This window comes from Gracilinanus agilis, chromosome 3 (genome assembly GCF_016433145.1).
Source record: "Gracilinanus agilis isolate LMUSP501 chromosome 3, AgileGrace, whole genome shotgun sequence".
NCBI lineage: Eukaryota > Metazoa > Chordata > Mammalia > Didelphimorphia > Didelphidae > Gracilinanus > Gracilinanus agilis.
Window position 1 is genome coordinate 142,430,918 of NC_058132.1, and position 19,562 is coordinate 142,450,479.

General features: G+C 37.0%; 1 pseudogene; it reads right to left on the minus strand.

The window, feature by feature from the left end:
• Positions 1-301: 301 nt before the first annotated feature.
• On the minus strand, positions 302-17,823 carry LOC123241276 (annotated as a pseudogene).
• Between the last annotated feature and the right edge of the window lie 1,739 nt (positions 17,824-19,562).

A 19,562-nucleotide genomic window follows, 5' to 3' on the forward strand; every position in this document is an offset into this window, starting at 1 on the left:
TAGGTGCCAGGATAATACTAGGTGAAAAGGATGATAAAAAACTTAGTTTATCAGGAGTAAAGGTATGAGCATTAAGAGCTGATCATACTCAAATGGAAAAAGAAAAAGGCAGTTGGTTGTGAGTCTTAAATTTTTTTCAAATTTAAAATATTTTAGTTTTCATGTAATCTGTTTATTATAAGATAATTCATAAATATTTTGCCAAATGTTCTTCTGACAGACAAAAGTAGACTAAACTAATTAGGTTGCTTCATTTCATGTCTTTACCTCTTGAATCTGATTAAAACTTTGAACTGATCCATTAGTTCAGAGTTGTAGCACCAGAGATGATTTCAATGAACTCCTTTGGGATGACAGTTTAAAGAGTATAAATAAATGTCAAAGTCAAACTTATTAATCAACTCAGAAGCATTCTTGCTAGCATTGTCCATAGCTGTCATTCTTGCTCTCTTCTTAGTGGTGGTGGACTCCTTTACAGTCTAGTAGATGATGTTTGCCAGACTTTACTCTTGATAGTTTTGCAACATATCAACATCAATGTCATCATAAATTCTCATTCTCTTAGCATCTGAAATGGCATTTAGAGAAAAGATGGGTTTTTCTTCTGCCTTGTAAGAGATAATAGACTTGAATCAATTAAAGATAATAGATCCTTCATTTAACTCTTAACCTGAAATTAGAAGGTCAAGGTCAATGATTGAAGCCTCTCCAGTTGTAAGAGGCTTCCTCCCTACTTCTTTAAATGTCTCCAAGAAGTGGTCATTGTGAGTCCTATTAAGTATGCCTCTGATTTTGTCAAATTGGTTATGAGTCTTAAAACAGAAGAGAACTAAGGGTGCAATTAATCTATCAGCATGTCTTTATTAGGCTCCTATTACAAGCCAGAGACTGGGGATACAGATAGAAATAAAACAATATTTGTCCTCAAGAAGCTTATAAGAAAGAAAAAGTTCAATTCCTTTTCCACATGAAAGTCCTTAAAAAATTAAAATAATATGATCAGGTGCTCTGAAAGTCTTTTTCTTCTCTTTTAATTATATTTAAAGAAAAATGGTAAATTATATGAAGAGAATAAAGGAGGCACATGACATGGCCAAAGGCCATCATGGAAGATAGTCAGAAGTTAAAAAATACAAGTATAGACCAAAAAGAAAAGATAAGGGAGGGCATTTTGAGTCTGACAGAGATAAAATACTGCCCCAACCCACAGGGAGACAAGTTTGATTCTACTCAGGTAATGGGAACTTTGAACTTCTAATGAGGGAAAATATAAGTCATAGATACTAGAGCAAGATGATTCTGGTTACTATTTTAAGATTATAGTCAGTGATAAAGATTGGGAAGGATTGTTGGGGAGATTGGAGGTAGGATGGCCAAAGTATGAGCAGTTGGCTGTATATCTGTGTGGATTTGAGATGATTAACAGTGCTGGGCATGTGGTAAGTACTTGATAAATGTTTGCTGATTGATTGATTAATGATTAGTACATGGACCAGGATGGTGGTATAATAATAGAGAGGCAGCAGGATCAAAGAAATTATAAGACTTGACGTTAGGCTGTATGTGAGTACTAAAGGAGAGAAGTAAAAAATAATTTCATTTATGATTTTGGGAAAAGAATGGTGCCAGCAATACTAACTGGGAAGTTGGGAATGAATCAGTAAGATTTTGTCAAAAAATATAATGAACTTTGATTTAGAAATATAATAAAAAATATAATAAAAATAATTTAGAAATATTATTTCAGATACTACTGATTTAAAATTTGTAATCATTGGATTAGGTGTTGACCTGAAGTTTAACTCTGTTCTGTTTGAAAAAAAAGGGTCAGGTTAAGCTAACAAATCAGATGTATATTATTGCAATCAGATTATTTAAAGTAAATACATAAAAGAATTGTTTTCAAGCACTTTGGGTTCACAAATTCTTTTACATTCAAAAATAAAATACAAACAATTGATAACTAACTACAAAGGATTCATAGTTGTTTATTTATTTCTCCCTCCACCCACTCCTCCCTCCCATTTTTAGCTTGTCTCCAGTTATTGCATATATTTTAAAGTTATGAAATTATATTCATTTGGAAATATTTTATAATTCAGACTTTTCAGTCATTCATTCAGATTAGTCTTCCCCCAAGTAGTTCAAACTATCAAAATCTGACTCTTCATACTCTTTATTCATTTTCTTTTACTCTTCCATTTTGAGAGTCCAGGCATGTTGCCTATCCTCCTTTTATCTGCTTTTTTTGGGAAGCTAAATTACTCTTTAACACTTCCATTGGATCCTAAACAGGACTGGGAAAGGGACAGAAAGAGAATCAAACTTTACTTGATTTTATTTCTTATTGATAAATCTGGCAAAATATTTGTTGGAGTAATCTGTTTTTAAAATGGTTTGAAGATTATATTCCAATTTGAATAATCTATGATATTCTGCTTCTTTGCACAATCTACTCCTGATTATCTATACAAACTATAAGGTATCAGAGACTCAGAGAATTTCCCCTTTCCCTTATTGTTTCCCACTAAAGATTGAACAGATACATATTTCTGTGAAATGCAACTTATTCTGAGCCCCTTAGAATTCCAAAGCAACTCTCAATATCAAAGGAAAACAAATGTAATGCAAAAAAGAATTAATATCTTTCACTTCTGAAATTCAGCCAAAAGTTATGTGATTGATTGGTGGAGTTGCTTTAAATCATTTTCTGGGAGGCTGACCAAGAAAAGAATTAAAAATAAAAATAGAACTTGTATTGTTGCAATAATCAATCTAAAGATATAAAACCATAGATAAGCTAATTCCCTATAGGACAGCCTTAAAGATCTTTATTTTGGTATCTTTTAGACAAACCACACCTTGGAGTGTTTTAAAGAAGTTCAATAATGTAAAGCAGTTAATAGCATTAATACCAAAAGCAGTAAACCAAAATTCTCTTTGGTGAATAAGCATTAAACTAGGAAGCCAAGATTAGAGAAGGGAAGAGGCATTGACATAAATATCATTTAAGCATCCTTTCATCATAGGAGGTCCCATGAAAAGAGCAGACCCAACTCTAAAGGACATCTGTTCATTTTACATTCATTCAGTATAAAGGAGAGTCTTTTCAAATTTGTTTGTTTAACTTGCAGGCCTATAATGAAAATGTATGTCACCATAGAAACAAAGGAGGAAAGTTACTCTTAGACAAAATTTTAAGGTGTATTCTGGTGTTATGATATAATGTGGATCACTAGTCCCTTATGAAGTTTGCTTTCTATGTATTAGGGATGAAGCTGAGCCCTGGGGGAGGTAAGGCAAAAATAGAATCCCTACCCTTAAGAATCTCATATTTTAATGGGAAAAGACAACATATATGTATATCCATATATACACATATATATGCATCTAACTAACTAGATGATAAATAGATGGATAGATGATATAGATGGATGGATAGATGAATTGATAGAGAGACAAATGGATAACTAGATGGACAGACAGATAGATAAATCGATAGAGAGTAGATAAAAAGTTAATATGGAAGGGAAAAGCACTGATAGTTGAAGAAACTCAGAAAGACTTCCTGCAGAAGGCAGATTTTTATCTGAATGAAGCCAGGGAAGCTGAGGTGTAGAAGACAGAGGTGAGAGAAGGCAGAACATTCTAAGCATAAGGGACAGTCAATGTAGAATGTAGAATATTGTATACAGAGAACAAGAAGAAGGCCATTGCAGCTGAATCAAAGAGTGTGTAGAGTCTGAGAAAGGAGCTATATGTAAGAAAACTGGAAAGGCAGGAAGGGGTCAGGTTATGAGGAGCATTACATGATGAAGAAAAGACTTTTTATTTGATCCTGGAGGTAATAAGGAGCCACTGGAGTTTACTGAGTGGGAGTGTGTGTGTGTGTGTGTGTGTGTGTGTGTGTGTTTGTGTGTGTGTGTGTGTGTTTGTGTGTGTGTGTGTGTGTAATGATCAGATCTTTATTTTATAAAAAATCACTTTTGGCAGCTAAGCGGAAGACGGATTAGAGTGAAGAAAGAGTTGAAGCCAGGAGACCATTTGTAACGCTACTGTAATAATCCTGGCAAGAGGTGATGAGGGCCTGAACTAGGATTGTGACTATATAAGAAAAAGAGGCACATACAAGAGTTGTTGCAAAGGTAGAAATGACAAAATTCGGCAATGTATGGGATATGTGAATTGAATGAGAAAGAAGAGTTAAGGATGACACCAAGTTTGTGAGCCTGGGTGACCAGGAGAATGGTGGTATCCTGGGCAATAATAAGGAAGTTTGGAAGAGGGGAAAGCTTTGGAGAAAGAGAATAACCTCGGTTTTGGACATAGCTGGTGTGAGATGCCTACAAGACACCCAATTGGAGATGTCCAAAAGACAGTTGGTGATAGGAGAAATTGGCTAAGGAGAGAAAGTAGGGCTGAAATATAGCTCTGAGGAATCATTTTCTTAGGTGATAATTGAATACATGTTAGTCAATGATATCACCAAGTGAAATCTATAGAGGGAAAAGGACAAAATTTTGGGAGATTTCCCACTCACCCCTCCATGTACCCATCCATAGTTAATGGGCATGGCATGGATGAAAATACAGCAAAGGAGACTGAGAAGGAGTAGTCAAATAAGTAAGATCAGACCAGGAGAGAACAGTGTCACAAAGAGCAGAGGAAATATCTAGAAGGACCTGCTGATCAGAAGTACCAAAGACTGCAGTGAAATTAAATAAAATAAAAGTTGAGAAAAGGCTATTAGATTCCAGAATTAAGAAATCACTAATTACTTTGTTGAAAGAAGTTTCAGATGAATGATAAAAGTCAGAAACCAGCTTATAGAAGGATTAGAAGTGACAGGAGAGGAAGGGGAGGAACTGTGTATAGGAGATTTTTGTGTGGAGCTAAGCTGCAAAAGGATTGAGAGTCAAAGAATGGTAGTTAGCATGGAGGTTAGGTTCAAATGAAGATTTTTTAAAGAATAGTGGAGACATGGTCATGTTTGTAGACATGAAGGAAGAAGCTAAGAGGGAAAGATTGAAAATAAGAGAGAAAGTGACAACATTGGTGGCAACAATGTGCTGGAGAAGGGAGGAGAGCTTTGGGAAAGAAAAGGACTCTCTCTTTTTAAGAGATGAGCATGAAGGGGGCAGCTGGGTAGCTCAGTGGATTGAGAGCCAGGCCTAGAGATGGGAGGTCCTGGGTTCAAATCTGACCTCAGACACTTCCCAGCTGTGTGACCCTGGGCAAGTCACTTGACCCCCATTGCCTACCCTTACCACTCTTCTGCCTTGGAGCCAATACACAGTATTGACCCCAAGACGGAAGGTGAGGGTTTGAAAAAAAAAAAAAGAGATGAGGTGAAGAAGGAAATAGGGGCAGAATTTCTTTGAGTGATGGAAGATGAGAGGAAGAAGAGGCTTATGGTGAAACTTGAGGAGAGATCTTCAGTAGAAAAAAATGGGTGAATTCCATGGGAGGCTTAAGGAGAAACAAAATGTTTTGGAACAGCTACTGTGTAGAGTAAGTCAGCAAATTAACTGAAGAAGGGTTAAATTATTGCTTTGCTGCAGTGAGGAGCCAGTTGGAATTAGATGACATAAATTTTTATTATATTCAGTTTGTAGTTTCATGATGTGTCCTTCAGTTCCATTCAGTAGCATATAAATAGGTACCAAGTGAAGGCAATCTAAGGCTGATAGTTAGCAATAGCTTATCAGTGATACAAAAGACAGCAAAGAACTTTAGAGCAGAGGATTTGTAGAATCCAGATGGTTTATCAAGATAAGCAAGGCAAGAGACAGTGGCCAGTACAGTTCTGAAAAAGAATAGAGGAATGGAAGGAATAGAGGTCATCTTGAGGATAAAAAATAGGGTTAGAATAGGGTTAGGAGTCAAAAAGAATATAGAAAGGTGAAATAATAAAACATGATCAAAAAAAGGAATTTGGGAGTTTGTGAACATGAAAGTGGAACACTTGGGAGTGATGGCAAAGTCAAGGGTATGCCCAACTCATAATATAAATGAGGTAGAATGGAAGGTCAACCACTGGAATTAAATAGATAAATTTCTCCCCAGGCTTACAGAGAACTTATGTCCCAGGGTCTATGGCCTTTCCCATATATATATATATATATATATATATATTTTGTTACCCTTTCTTGTACCCTGACCTTCTCCACATACATCCTGATCAGCCCTTTAGAGCAGACAAATTATTTTAACCACAATACAGGGGAATTTCAGGGTATAAACCATAAGCAAATTAAGTAAATCATAGGTCTTTTCTGGTAGGCCCCAGGTTGAAAGTTTTCTCTTTGAAGTCACTTGAAACGTGGCTTGGTTGTCTCATCTGAATTTTGCTCATGTTTTTCCTGAACAGAATTCTTTTTTCTTGACACACAGTCTCGGGGTTCTTCTCTGCCATGCTACCCAGTCTTTCATGTTAAACTTTTCTCTTTTTTGCCTATAGTTCCTCTATAAACTCCAGTTTCTTACACTTCCCACCTAAAATTGTAAGTCTAGTTTGCCCTCCTTGTTGCCCATATTACTAATTGAGTCATCTTTCTCAGGCATTAATTTTTGGGCCCTTTGTCTCTTCAGAGTATATAGAAACATCACTCTCTTTAAAAACAAATCATATCTCAATTATTCTAGCCTGAGTTTTAAGGTTGGAAGGTATCTCAACAATTATCTGGTCTAATCCAATCATTTTACTGATAATGACTTACTTTTAATACCCAAATGATTTTTTGTTCATTTTGTCTTATTGTTTTTGCAATAGATGGTACTTCCTAAAAACCTATATAAAGGATTGGTCAGTCATTTGGTTTGAGTGGTTAAAAATACAAAAGAGGAAAAGAAGTCACTTGAATTTGTACAGGCGTAGAAAAAAAAAAGTTTCCCTCTATATGAAAGTGAAACAGTTTTCCATGTGACTAGTCTGTTCCCTCAAACTTGGGGCAAAAAGGATGTCTGAACGTCATGCAGAAATCTTAAGGAGGAGAAGTCTAGCCACCAACTGCTTTTGTGATTTACCTTGAAAGATAACGTGAGATCACTAAAAGGTAAATTGGAAGGAGGTAGAGGTAGCAGCCATTAGAAGTCCTGCCCATTTGGCGTAGATCCTGTAAATTATGCTGCATTATGCTAAACCATGTGATGGCTTGGGTTGTAGATAGATGTAAGTGGAATCAGATTCCTGTTTTCCCCTCTTGGGATTAAAATCAGCAGTTTCCTCCAACCACCAAGATTCATGATCCAACTTAATGTCACTTTTCTGCTTTGAATTTTCCAGAGCATTTCCTTCATAGACATCTCAGCTGCTCAACTGAAGTTTCAAGCACAGAACTGTTGCCATCATCCTTTTGGACTAGTAATGATATTCTCACTCCTATAGTCTAGGAAATGAAGAGATCTTTCACAGCTTGAGATTAATGCAATTAGTTATGACCTTCCAACTAAGAAAATAGTTCTTAATTAACTCTAGCTCAAAGTTCTACCTAGGCAGGGGTGTGTGACTATATCCCAGACTATTTTTTTTGGTAGGGAATAAAAATAGCACACTCATCTGTGAGTCCAAAATGTTTCCAAAATTTTTACTTTTATTTTCTCATTTTTGTTTCACACATATGTTTCTGCTGCTGGCATATTCTATCTTGAGGGGAATTTTCCTGACTGACATATCCTGATTGCCCATAGGTCACATTCACAGTCCACTTTATCTTTAGTGCCTGTCTAGACCAAAGCAGACAGAAAAGACAGAAAAAGAAGAATTTTAAACCACAGACTTGCCTCAAGTAAATGATTGCTGTTAACTTCTTAGATACATATATGGATTTCAGTTTCTTAGTCTCTAAAATGTTTCTAAATAAACTTTGTTATCAGAATTCTGTAATTACTGTAGGATATGCTTGAGAGAACTAACTAGGGAAAAAAAGGTAAAGTCCCTTAGAAATATTATTTAGTAAAGTTCTAGAGAGATAATACTGAAGTACTGATAACAATGATAATTGTGGATTAGAAATTTCAATAGCTGTTGTTTCTTTTTTCTTTGCATTTATCATTTTTATTCTCTAAATTTTCTACAAAGTTATATTGGTATCCCTTCTGAGCCTCTCTTCTTTATTTTGGAAGTTCCTGATTTCATTATTATGGTAGGTATATCATTGTTTTGTTACATGATCTTTTTAGTGATATAGTCAGAAAAGGAGATTAGTCCTACATCAGTGAACAGAAGGCTGACAAGATGAAGAATTGCTCTAGAAAACTGCTGGAGGAGGAATTCAAGGACATGGCTGTTTCAGCCAAGGAGATCTTCCTTCAGTAGGAGAGAGTTCAATCTTGGCAATAGATATCCAGATGGATAAGAGGGGGAAATGGCCTGAGGACTAATGTACAAATAAAGGAAAAAGAAAATGATTATTAGTTATCTTCTTCTAGATGAAGAATAGATTTCACAGAGAGGAAGGTAAGAGGGGCCAAAGGATATAAAATCAAACAAAGGATCAAAGGCTACCTATGAAGTAAAAGAAGATTACTAAAATTAGTATGGAATAAACTGTTGAGCACTAAGCAGAAAAAAACCCAAAATCTAAATTAGAAAGGGAGGGCAAGAACAACTTTATTCATAGCATCATAATAGCCTTAGACATGGAAAGCACCTCAGAAGTCATTATTCTAAACCAGGGATTTTTAAACTGAGGTGTGTGAACTTGTTTTAAAAATTTTGATAATGATATTCAAATAAAATTGGTTCCCTTCATAACTCTAGGTATTTTATCCTATGTACTTAAAAACATTATTCTGAGAAGGGATTTGTAGTTGTCTCCAGGTAGCCAAAGGGATCCATGATATAAAAAAAGGTTAAGAATCCCTGTTATAGTCCAATTTCTTCGTGTTTTGGTGAGGAAATTAATGTCTTGCTTATGGTTGTTATTCCTCTTTCATTTCTAAGAGGATTAGTGACATCACATGATGATTTCTTGGGCTTATGATTGAATGGCATGTAAGTGTTTCTTTCCTTGTTTTTTTTTTTTAACCATTGCAAGTTCCTCATCAATGATTATAACCTTTTCCACTTCCAAATTTTCATATGATAACCAGAAATGAAGATTGAGCTTTCTAATGGCAGTTGGGGGAGGGTAGTGGGAGAAGATGGAAGGGTCTTTAGTATATCTCCAGTTCCACCAAACCCATTTGCCCAGGGTTACATAGGTAATGATGGCAGAGTTCTAATCTGAATCTCTGTCTACTTACTTCGTATCTGATATTTTCCCTTTTAAAAGCATAAGAAAAGAAAAATATTAACTTGCTTAAGAAAATATCAACTAATGTGTCCAGAGAATTTCTTCAGTTGGCTTTTAATAAAAAATTTGTTTTCAGCATTTATTTATGTAATACTTTAGAATCATAAAGAGTTACAGCTAAGAGGGACTTTAGAAGACATATAGTCTAAGCATCTCAAATCCTAGAATTAGCACATCTTTGTGAAAATAAACCAAGAATGTAATAATAATCATAGAAATAAGTTTATGACAGATACTTCAAACCAACAAATCTGATGTTGAGTTTGAGGCAAAGTTATTCTAATGCTAACACTTTTCATTTTACAAATAAAGATAGTGGGTCTTCTTTGCCATTTGTGATGGGACAGGAAACAAGAAATCTTCCTGACTTCAAATATAAATGGAATCAAATAGTAAGTGATGGATTTTGTGACATCCTTTATACATCTAAGGCGGCAAATGAGAGCATCTGTCATTGAGCATAATTTGTCTTTTTTCTATTGAATAGACAATAAGGTCGTCAAACTGATTTAGGTGTAGTTGGACACTTTAGGTTACTTGCTACCTTATGCTAGACCTGAAAATGGCTGGGCAGCTTATAGGGAGGGGACAATCTGTGATTAATATGGGTGGTCAAGGGAAGCTAGAAATGATGGGCTGTGGATAGAGATTAATTGGAAAGATATTGTGAACCTGTTTGTCTTATTCTATTTTGTGGTAAAACAACAATTCATGGAAATCAAGGCATAGAGCTTGATTTGGATATTTTTCTTGTCAATCTTTAATCAAGAAATATTTTTGAATATGCACTATAAAAGAAACTGTGATAGATGGGGAAGGGAATGCAAAGAGGTAGACTATTCCTTTTCTTCCAATGCTTACCCTCTAATTAGTGAGACAACCTCTAAATAAATAAGGGAAAAGTTGAATAACCACAAACTATTCACCTAAAGTTCAATACAACAGTAGAAGAAATGATCAAAAGGCAATGATGTCAGAATTTGGGAGTCATCATTTCAGGCTGGCATGAATCAAGGAAGGTGACCTTTCACCTGGGGCTTGAAAGCTTGGTAGAATTCTGAGATCATGGCAGGCAGACAGATACTAGAATAGCATGAAAAGGAAGATGGGCAAGAAAGCAATACCCAGGAATGGGCCAGGGGTCTGACTCAAAGCCAGAAGCACACAACTCAATGAGCAAGTCAGAGGCAAACTGCAGGTTTATGGAGCATAGGGGAGAAGAGCAGCTATTTGAAAAGAGCAGAATTTAGACTAGGATTTATTCGATGATAGATTTAGAATTAAGAAGGAGGAGAAAACTAGAGGCATCTAGGTGGCACAGTGGATAGAATGCTAGACCCAGAGTCAGGAAGATCTAAGTTCAAATATGGCCTCAGACACTTACTAGCTTTGTAACCCGGGGCAAATCACTTCATCCTATTTGCCTCAGTTTCCTCATCTGTCAAGTGAGTTGGTGAAGGAAATGGCAAAACCACTCCAGGGTCTTTGCCAAGGAAACCCCAAATGGGTTCATAAAGAGTCAGATATGACTGAAATGATTGAATGATGGAACTAGTGGTAGAAGGGACTTAGAGGCCATGTGGATCAACCTCTTCATTTTTCAAATGGGGAAATTGAGGCCCAGAGAGGTGATAACTTGCCCAAATTCAGACAGGCTATAAGTTTGTAGAGATAGGATTTGGGCTGTTTTTTTTAAATTCCAAATTCAGCAAGTTTTCTGTTGTCCCTAACCATTAACTAGTTATATGACTATGGGAAATTATGATCCCTCTGAGCCTGAAGTAGCTCTCTAAGTTGGTAGAGATAGAAGAAATTACAGGCCCTCCAGAAACTAAAACCTGACATGATAATAGCTGGGGACTCTTTGGGAGAACAAGTCTTAGGGAACTGCAAAGCTAAAATATCCATATTCATTCCCCCTTCTTCTCCCTGGCAATTCTCTTTTTTTATACAGATGAAACCTGGTAAAAAGAAGAAGCTACCGTTTTCACAAAAGGATGATATAAAGATTGAAGAATATATTAGTTAGATGGGAGGGGGGTATTATTATCAAGTAGTCTGGATCGATCTTATTTGTAGGGATGAATTTTATAGACTATATGTATGAACACCTCAGGTCTCTTTTAATATCAGCTGTCATTGCCCCCTACTTCCATGCCCCTTGGCTATGGCCTCTTTGATTTATTGCCTCCTGTGTTCTGGTCCAAACACCAAATCATGGTTCCCAAGGCAACTATCCTAGTAAAACAGCTCTGATTTTAGGACCCGCATAAAGTTGTCCTGAAGATAACTTATCAAAATGGAAGATTTTTGTTTTTGTTTAACATCTAGGAAATTCAGAAAAGATAGTATTAAATTATATTGAGCAAAAGATGAAAAAAAGTTAAAAACCAGAGCAGCCCTGGGCTACAACCATTACAACACTGTTTGCTGATGCCCAAAAGTATGCAATGAGATCATGACTGTGAAATCTGGTTCAAATGCCCATCTAGGCTCCTGGCAAAACTAAGCAATTGGTAAAGTAGTGTCTGTCCATGTCTATACCTGATAAAAATGAATATGGCAGCTGAGTCACTGTTTGTGGTACTTAGTAATTGTACCCGGATGGCTGAGTATTTAGCGTGGCTGTGGCTATCTATTTGTGTAGCTTGTAAAACTGGCAAAGTGATGCATGTGAATGATTAAGTCTTATACAGTCCATTTTAGAGACTGTATCTGAATAGAACCCACCCCTGAATGCCTTCCAGTGGGGCTGGTGAGAGTGTGATAGGGAAGTTTCAAAGCAAGTGATCACATTGTCATTGTCTTTTGGAAAATAAATTCTTCCTAAATCAGGAAGGTTTGTAAAAGTTGAAATAGAGGTGCTCCTCATCCAGAGAAAGAACTGTGGGAGTAGAAGCATAGAAGAAAAACAACTACTTGAAAACATGGGTTGATGGGGATATGCAATCACTCTAATACAAATATCAATAATATAGAAATAGGTCTTGATCAGCGACACATGTAAAACCCAGTGGAATTGTGTATCAGCTATGCGGGGGTGGGTGGGTGGGAGGAGGGGAGGGAAAGATTGTGAATCCTGTAACCATGGGAAAATGTTCTTAATTAATTAATTAAAATTTAAAAAAAGAGAGAGGTGCTACTTAAGATGAATGGAAGAATGGTCTTAAAACAGACCAAACATTTTTTTTTTATCACAAACTCAATAAAAATAACAGAAACAAGTAATCAAACAAACCTGTAAAACAAGGAGTCCAAACTTCCAGAAAACTGTTAGCATTTAATAATCACTATAATAACCAACAATTATGTAGTACTCTCCATAGCAGCTAGATGGCTCAGTGGATAGAGTGCAGGGCTTAAAGTTAGGCAAACTTCCTTAGTTCAAATTTGGCCTTAGATACTTACTAATTGTCTGACCCTGGGCAAGTCACTTAATCCTGTTTGCTTTTGTTTCTTCATCTGTAAAATGAGCTAGAGAAGGAAATGGCAGACCACTCCTCTTTCTCTTCTGAGAAAACCCTCAGTGGGATCACTAAGAATCAGACATGATTGAAAAATGACAGAACAACTGATTGCATATGTTATCCCATTTGATTCTTACAACAACCTGGGAGAAAAGTGCTTTTTTTAATTCTCATTTTCAGATGAAGAAACTGAGGCACAGGGACTTAAGTGACTTGCCCAGGATTACAGTGCTTTTTAGCATCTCAGATAAGTTCAATTATAGACTCCAAGTTCAGAGCTCTATCTGTAAAATCACTTTGCATAGTAGAGATAAATTAATAAGCAAAGAACAAATGAATAACAGATGATTTCTTTCTCATGCCCTTTGTAATCTGTCCAAAGCAAACTTTCTGATGCCTGTTTACCAATGGCATTTTTGTCTGTCGCTTTAGGTCTGATGCATCTGTTTCACATCAGTAAAAATGTGTTTCATCTTTGAGAAATAAGGCAACAAGGAGCAGTGAATCTGACGTTCCTAGAGTGCCCGACTGGAAGGATTTTGTATAAGAATCCTTGGCAGTTGGAATTATCTGGACACACTAAAATGAAGCGAACCATTTCACAAATGAGGGTCACACATATATACATAACTTATGACAGGAATCTTTTGGGATAGTCTTTCACTCATGTTTTAAAAAATATTGTTAATCCTTTCCTGAAATGTGTACCTTAGTATATAGAAAAATCTTATTTATCTGTCATTATCAGAGAACAATGTTCCCCATAAGTTAACTTTCTAGGTAAGTGAAACATTCCTACATGAGGAATTGGAACTCAGGCTCTCTGACTCCAAATCTAGTGTTCTTTACATTATAACATCTAACCAGATCTCCAAATGAATCAGATCTTACTGTATTAGAGGAAATGTCAGGTCAAGTATTTTCCAATCTGGTTAATATCTATCAAATTAGACATAAATAAAAGCTACAGATGTTTTCATATGCCATATTAGAGATTAAATTTGGAGGAGTTGCCAGCAGCAAAATGGCTTAATAAACATTCACAATGAATATAGCTGAAGTATAGAAGTGAATGGTGTAGGCAGGCTCTTATTTCCTATAAATATAACCCAAGAATTTTTCTGTCCTAGAATAACCATTTTCATATTGCTTTTCTCTTGCTTTAAGTTATTCTTTCTTTGGAAATGAAAATTTATTTTAGGCAAGTGTCGGGATGGACAAATGCCAGCACCTGTTAGTTCAGGGAAAAAACCCAACAAGCAAAATAGATAATGTATGCATGTGAGTAAGCAATAGTAGGCTGTATGGCGAGGGTATCCTGGTATTTTGGTGTGAATGTGTTTTTTAGCATGAATAGAAATGATAACATTGAATGAGGACCCTTTCAACATTTACTTTCTCTTTATCTACCATGCTTGTTTACCACAATAGCCTGACTTCTCCAGTCAACACTGGAAGACAGAGATAACATTTCAGTTACATCCAGCTCCTTCTTTGCTAAATCAATAGTATCTAGCTGCATCATTCTGGACACCAACAAAATAGTGGCACTCTGTATTATTTCTCAGAAAGGGCCTCCAAACTCTAATCTATTCTAAACAACTAGAAAACTCTCTCTGGGCAAGTAGCTTTCTGTTGAGTGAGCCAGGATAGTCTAATTGGTAATAGAAGGGGAGTAGTACCAAGAGAGAATTGTCCTTGCATTGACGTTGAAAGCCGTATGATAAGGAAGAAAGATTTCTGGGCTAGGAATCAGAAGACCTGGATTCAAATCTTGATTGCCAGCAGTTTGGAGCATGACGACTATCTACCATCTCTGAACCTCAGTTTCTTCATCTTCAACTTAAACTAAATGATCTTCAGGGTCCTTACAGCTTGGAAATTCTAGGGTTATTTGAGTCTAAAGATGGCCCTATGTTTGTGGATGGGATATATGGACACTAAGCATTGAGTTATAAACCCATATTTGCTTTTAAAGCACCTTGAACAAGTTGCTTAACCTTTCTATGCTCCCAATTTCCTCCTTCGAGGTCAGCTTTATGCATAGTCAGAGTAGGCAATCACCTACTTTGTAGGTAGGATGACTTGAAGGGCAATGGGAAGGTTATCCCTCCAAAAATATCTCCTCTACTGAGGCATGACAATCCACTTATTAGCATTCATTCCTTCTTATGAAACATTATCTTCTCTCCACCAGTAATCTTCTAATATTCTAGCTAGGGATAACACATTAATCTCCAAGCCCAGAGTAGAAATAAATCTATCAAACTGCTTTCTTCCCTATAGAAGAGTTGGAAGCATAAAATCACTGGAGGCAAGAGAGAAGGTATAGAAGTGGGAGGGTGTGAATGAGAACAATTCACATTACATAGCCTGTCAAGATTTTTAATATATATTCTCCACAACAACCCTATGAGGTACATGTTGCAAATATTTTTGTCTACATCTTGCAAATTGGGAAACTAGGGCTAGGGAAAATTAAACCATTTGCTTATGGTCACAAGGATAGCAGATGTTGGAGTCAAGATTTGAAGACAAGTCTCCTAACCTCAAGTCCAAGACCAGCCCTCTTATTGCCTATATACCCTGCTTCAAAAATGAACTTTGCCTCATTCAGCTTTTTGCTTTAGGGCATGCCCTGCTTGATTCCCCACCGCAGAGATTAAAGAGCTGTCAGATTTACTAATCATGCCCATTTTTCCTCCCTCTCCTTTTTTTAAATATCTAGATCTTCATTTGAGGTGTTAACACCCCTCAAAAAAAAAAACAACAAAACACCATCTGTGCAGTCGACCATATCTTCCTATACTTTATTTTATTTTATTTCTAAACCCTTACTTTCTATTTTAATAACAACTCTAAACCAGAATGATGAAGGCTAGGGGTTAAGTGACTTACACAGGGTCACAAAGCCAGTAAATGTCTGAGGTCAGATTTGAACCCAATTCTAGACCTCGTCCTCTATTCCTGAGTCACCTAGCTACCTACCTCCTATACTAAGGCATCCTATTCCTAGTCAGCTCCCTGAAAGTGACCAACCAGGTTAATTTAACAATAACTTTTAGCCTATTCTCATAAGAAAATTATAAGCAAGCTCTAAATAAGTCAATTAACCATGTTTTTTCTTTTTCGAAATTGGGTCTTCCTAGGTTACCCAGGCTTAAAGTCTAGTGGCCCCTCTCATGACCTACTGCTAGTCAGCGTGGAAGCTTTGACCTGCTCCATTTCTGACCTAGGACCTCTTGTTCCTCCTTGGATAGTCTAATGCAGTGATTCCCAAAGTGGGTGCTACCGCCCCCTGGTGGGTGCTGCAGCGATCCAGGAAAGCAGTGATGGCCAAAGATGCATTTATCTTTCCTATTAATTGCTATTAAAATAAAAAAAATTAATTTCCAGGCTAAGTAATATTTTTTCTGGAAAGGGGGTGGTAGGCCAAAAAAGTTTGGGAACCACTGATCTAATGGATCCTCTGCACCTTAGGCCTCTTCATACTGGTGCCAATCATAGTGAAGACATTCAGTCAGCTTTAGCCTTATTGTAGTTCAGAACTCCCTAACTTAAGGCAATCCACCAGTTTCAGCCTCCCCAGTAGCAGGGACCACAGGATCTGCCACCACATCTAGCTTACCCTGAATGTTTCCTAAAGCCTAAAGTTGCCCTATTGCTCTAGAGAGCCTGAAAGAATATACCTCTGAATAATATTATATAAAGTGATTTGTCTTCTATTACTCATTTCCTGTAGATAGACCCTCTCTTTGATGCCTCCCTCATCCTAGCATCCTGGCACTCTGTGTGGCACTTACTCCAGGTCTCTGAGGTTTTGTCTCTTTTTCATCATCTACTATACTTACCCTGTGTTCGATTCCTTTAGAGCCTTGTTTTCTGTCACAGAGCTGCAAAAACTGATGTTGGGGTGCTAGTAATCATGCTCGCATTTTAAAAGATGATATCTTGTAGACTAGACCTCAAGGGCAGTCGAAGCTTTTTAACCCCTCAGATCACACTTCATGAACAACTTCTATGCCCTATTCAGAGGATAAAGCCTGGTCCCAAGTCCTGTGGCTTTGAGAACTAAACACTCTTTCCAAAGACTTGATGGTAAGAGAAAGTTGACTGATTCCCACACTGCCTATAAAGGATGGCACCACTGCTTATTATTAAATATAAAAAATTAGTGAATTATTAAGGAAATTATGAGAATAATTTAAAAAATGTGTCCTCCATGCCATATATATTTTTAACAAGTGTAATTTAAATTATTTATAATACTGCATAAATATTTTGAACCAAGATCTTATAAAATTATTGATGTAAGATTCCTTTGTTCTTCCAAAGCTCCACCCCTTCAAAGTTATCTTTAGTGAACTAGTGTCACAAGAATGAATCAGTTCATTTTGGAAAGGCAGTCCAAATGAGGTTTCTCAGAAACAGATCATTCTCTCCTTCCTGACCTCCACCTCTTAGGATTTTTGATTCCCTTCAAGACAGCTCAAGTCCCACAAGATCTCTTGAACTACTAATCCCCTGACTTTCTTTGTATTTTTAAAAAATACATTCTGAATATATCTGTATATTAGGGCATTCACAGATCTACTGTCTACTTGCAGCCAACCAGTGTATGGTTCACTAATAAAGTATTTTGCAAGCTTTGGAGACGACAAAGCTTATTGGCCACTGAGCAGGAAGAGCTGATGAATTTATAGTGATGCCTCCCCTGACTTTTCTTCCTTCCTTCCTCTGGATGGCATCATGAATTTCTGGGGCATCCTGAGAGGAAAGGCCCTTTTCCACCATAAAGGCAAGCCAACTGACTACTTCCACAAGATCAATGGGGCTCAGCTTTGTCAGCTTGAGCCTGGATGTCTGGCTATATCTTCTGTTCTGTGTTTCTTTGTCTCTCTGTCTTATCCTAGGTGAATAGGCATCACTCTTGAGAAGGATATGGAAATGGCTTTGTGAATTTGAAAAGTGCTCACTTGCAGTGTCCAAACAGCTTTCTTTGGATCCATGCCTTCTAGCAAGCCAAACTGGGGCTTTGGGCTCTTCTGGCTGTTGGCCATCTTCTCTGAAAAGAACCAAAATAGTTGTCGGTGACTCCTTCTAAATGTAGGCTACATTGAGGAAAGACCTAGGATCTCTGGACCCCTTAAACTTTCAAGGGTGCTCCCAAACCTAGATACTTCCATATCAAGATGGATGTTATAGGTGTTTGGTTATTTAGGATCAGGAAAATGGGCAAAAAAACCAACAACAACCCCAAAGCAGAATTGATTGAGCTGGACTAGGCTCAGTCTTGCCTAGCTGAATCCCCTTGCTCTTGCTCCCATGTGGAAATAGGACACAAGCCATCTGTGGTAGAGAAGGGCCACCCTTCTGCCACTCATTATAGGAATCCCCAAATTATATGATGATACCTTAAAGAGACAGACAGGGGCTCAACTCATTCCATTTTCAAAGATCCACTGAGCCATCAGCTTTTCTTGCTCAGTGGTCAATAAGAAGATTGCTTTAATATTCCTCCAAACAAGTAGATGGTACAGTAAATAGAGGATTGGGCTTGGAGTCAGGAAAGAACTGAATTCAAATCTGGCTTCAGATTCTTACTAGCTATATGATTGTGGGCATTAAATCACTTAACTTCTGTCTGCTTTGGTTTCTCCAGCTATAAAATGGGAATCACGATGTTGACATGGATCTGGGCTGGAAAAATGACTTCCTGCATTACCTTTTCCTGAATTACACCATAGAGATTCAGTCTGATATGGTTTTTACATCTGTTTGGAGCAGTTTTCTGGTGTGAGGAGAAGGAGTAGGAGAATCACACTTCTTCCTACTACTCTATCATCTTGGTGGATGCTACTGTTTCCTTTATTTTACAGATGAGTAAACTGGGACTGAGAGAGGTTAAGTGACTCATCCAGGGTCACATAACTAGTAAGTGTCTGAAGCCACATTCAATGCCACATTCACTAAACCACCTTGCTTCTTCTATATCTTGGTTTTATCATTCCTCAAATGAATAATTTTTATCCTTGGTATATGATAATCTCAGAGGAAATGAACTACAACATACAAATGCTGAGTTGTGTATGTGTAACTATAACCTTATTTATATTGTCTAGGCTAAAAATAAAATATTTGATGAGGTTTTGCTTTTGATTCCTTCCAGAATTTGCATGCTATATGCTGATAGTGCCCTGTTTCTATTACTCAGTATTTGTTTATTCCCTTCTTCCTCCTGTCTGTATTCATTTTTACTCACTTCCCCTTTCATATTCCTTCCTGTAAAGTCCTCTTCTCCCTCAAATAGCAGTTTCTGGAAATCAGCACTTCTCTAGTCTAGACTAGCAGGCCCTCTCTCACCCCTCTTCTGCCACTCAGCTTCTCTGTCTACTAAAATATTGACATCAAATCTGAACTCTCAAAAATAAGGTCTGTTGTCCTGTCTGTTTACTGAAGCTCGCCAAAGCTTTCGTTCTTTTCCATTCTTTTACTGCTTGTTGTTGTTAGTGGCATGTAATACATTACCCAGATCCTCAAAGCTATGATTATTATCCTCAAGAAGCATGGAAAACATAAACCAAAAAAAATGCAAAGTTCTTGACATCCAGTGGAGCCCAGATCTAAGATGGAAGAGGGATACCAAATATTTCAAGCTGAAATGAGTAGAAATGATGAAACTGATTAATTGGAAGAGTAAATGGAAAAAATGATTCAAAAGAGCGGTTTATGATATTTTAATTTTTTTTCTTTCTTTTTGAAATTGGATCTCCCTATGTTACCCAGGCTTGAAGTCTAG